General features: G+C 29.5%; 1 long non-coding RNA gene across 2 annotated transcripts in view; it reads left to right on the top strand.

Annotated features, from left to right (window-relative positions):
* The first annotated feature begins 1334 nt into the window (after nucleotides 1-1334).
* Nucleotides 1335-2677, top strand: part of LOC141378392 (uncharacterized) — a 9311-nt gene continuing 7968 nt past the window's right edge. The window contains exons 1-2 of one of the 2 annotated variants that reach the window (XR_012392953.1): nucleotides 1335-1631; nucleotides 2261-2301. This is a non-coding gene — a long non-coding RNA (uncharacterized lncRNA). The remainder of the gene's footprint in view (nucleotides 1632-2260; nucleotides 2302-2677) is intronic. The other variant, XR_012392954.1, reaches the window with a different exon arrangement.

Raw genomic sequence — 2677 nt, 5'->3', positions numbered from 1 at the left:
AAATCTAAGTTGGGATGACTTTAAAAGTTAATTTGATTCAACTTAAAAATAATTAGGAAGCAAGAACTTTTCACATTACTTTACTATCTGTCACACCAAAATACTACAGCCTATTAAAACATAACATTTTCTTGAAAAGGAAACCAATCAATCACATGAGTTTGGGGGCGGGTCTATCTGCTAGACTGACCAATGGTAATGGCAATGGTAAACAAAAATATAAATAAAAGAATCATAGAACCCTCATTATTATTAGAAGGTATGAGTATATATAAGAAATGCAAAAACAAACTTATTCTTCAAATTTTCCAACGAAAAATTATCTAATTGCTCCAAGAGGGAAATCATATTGGTCAGCATTAATACGAGATATTGATTGGAAAAGAACATGGCTTCGCTCATATAAATATGTAATCCCAAACAAAGCAATGGAAATTAATTTTAAAATTAAACACAAAATGTACCAGGTCAATGCATTTATCTCAAAATTTACTGATATTGCAGATACTTGTTTATTCTGTCAGTCTCACAAAAGTTTTGGTCGGATTTACATAATTATTTGAATAAATCACAATCAACAAAACATTATTTTTATTATATAGCCCCAAAAATAAAAATAACGGAAAAAAAAAAAAAAAAAAAAAAATATATATATATATATATATATATATATATATATATATATATATATATATATATATATATATATATATATATATATATATATATATTAGAATTGAAATTGATTCCTTGCTTAAAGCTTGAAACTTATAAAAAAATATCATGATTCCAGTGAGTTAGTCTTTGATGCTTTCTGTGTTTTTCATTTAATTTTGTACTTCCCCTTTCTTTATTTTGCTCTCTTAATTTTCTTTTCTATTTTTTATTTGTTATTTATTGCTCTCATCACTTTGTAATTGTATGTACTTGTATTCTAGTGTACTTCTTGATTTATATCATATATTTTTTCCTTTCATAATAAAAGTTTATCAGAAAAACAAATAAAAAATAATCGAGGATGCGCTCGATCATTGAATAGTATGATTTTATGCTCTCGTTTTTGTATGATTTATTTAAGGAGGATAAGCTTAAAGGTCAGGCCCGGTTACTTTTTTTAATAAGTGAAAATTTGCTAGAATGTCCCATGTCTGACCATTTAACAGTTACATTTAGTGTGTGATATTTGTACATTTTTACAGTCTGTGATTGAAATACTAAAAGTGCATTTGAAAAGAAGGGCAAGTGATTTAACTATTGGCATTATGCTATCGCAAGCATGAACACATTAAATAAATAAATAACCGTTAATTTCGTCTCACGCGCATGCGCAGTTCGCGCACGCACCTGCTTGCTGTTTTGGTAGTCAACTGAATTTAAAGCCAAACTGACAGAGCGTTTGTTGTGAATGACTGAACTGAAGCGGTTATGTAAAACACACACATATATACACATAATTTAATTATAAATTATGTAATAATTAAGTAAATATATATATTTAATTATCCCCGTCACGTCGTACTCATGGTTCCGTCTCATATCAGAACACCCGTGTGTAAGCTACGTGACAGCTAAGTTTCATGCTCACTTTTCCCTCAAGGCAGCCAGCGGCAGGACAGCTCAACGCGATTTTGGTAAAGTCCTTTGCAGATTGACGAATGTATTGGATGAAATAGCTCTTCAATCTGTGCTACGATGTGTAAACGATGCAGTCGTGTTTAAGTTCATAGTTAGAAAATGAATGGTTCAACAGTGGCTTCAGGAGCCCTGGAAGTTGATTAAAATGCGTTTACATCGTCTTTATTTATGTTCTTGATGCAGGCCCGTAGCTAGCCTGGTGAAAGGGGTGGGTCTTTATTCCTCGAAAAGTGGACTTTTTGCAGTTATTTACTTCCTTTTCTATTTAATTGTGAGATTTAGATACATTTAAGATGATTTAGCTTGTCAGATGGTCAACATAACCACACTTTGATTTTATAATTTTTTATTTTTTTTTTTACAATTTTTATTACATCATATATCATTAGAAAAAAAATAATCAGTTTTAAATTAGGAATAAGCCGTGTAATTTATTAGGCAGATTATAAACAACAAACTGGCCAGCACATTGAACTTTCCACAGTCTAAATTTGTCCAATTGAATAATAGAAAAAAATAATAAATAATAATTAAGTAGAGCTTCACAATTATTCTAGCTACTCTTGTAAAAAATACATTTGAAAGTTGATGAATAACAACAAATATCTTCTTTTGTGTTTATCAGGACAGAATACAAACACCATACACGTTTGGAAGAACACAAGGGTAAGTCCATTTGTTTAGTGTTATTAAAAAGCAGTTGTGTTGAATCGCACGTTTCATCATCCAGTAACATTAGCATAGCTAACAAAACATGCTTTGTTCATAATGAGTAATGAAAATGTAATTGTAATTGCTGAAATTACCTGAGCAAAACTTTCAAATGTTTTAAAAATAGTTTCACTCGTTAACATCTGAAAACGTAATGAGAACGTTTTATTTTAAATCATTTCTGAATTTTGTAAAAATGGTAGATAATTGACCTACAAAAATGTTTAAAGTCTTCATGAAATAAAAATTTTCTATGCTTCTTTTGCTAGCGCATATTCATAAAGTAACAATTCATCCGTTAATCCACCGAAAATAATCTTTAATCAATCTT

Source organism: Danio rerio, chromosome 17 (genome assembly GCF_049306965.1).
Source record: "Danio rerio strain Tuebingen ecotype United States chromosome 17, GRCz12tu, whole genome shotgun sequence".
Taxonomy (NCBI): domain Eukaryota; kingdom Metazoa; phylum Chordata; class Actinopteri; order Cypriniformes; family Danionidae; genus Danio; species Danio rerio.
Note: the sequence above shows the minus strand (reverse complement) of the source record. Positions and strands in the feature narration are given on the sequence as shown.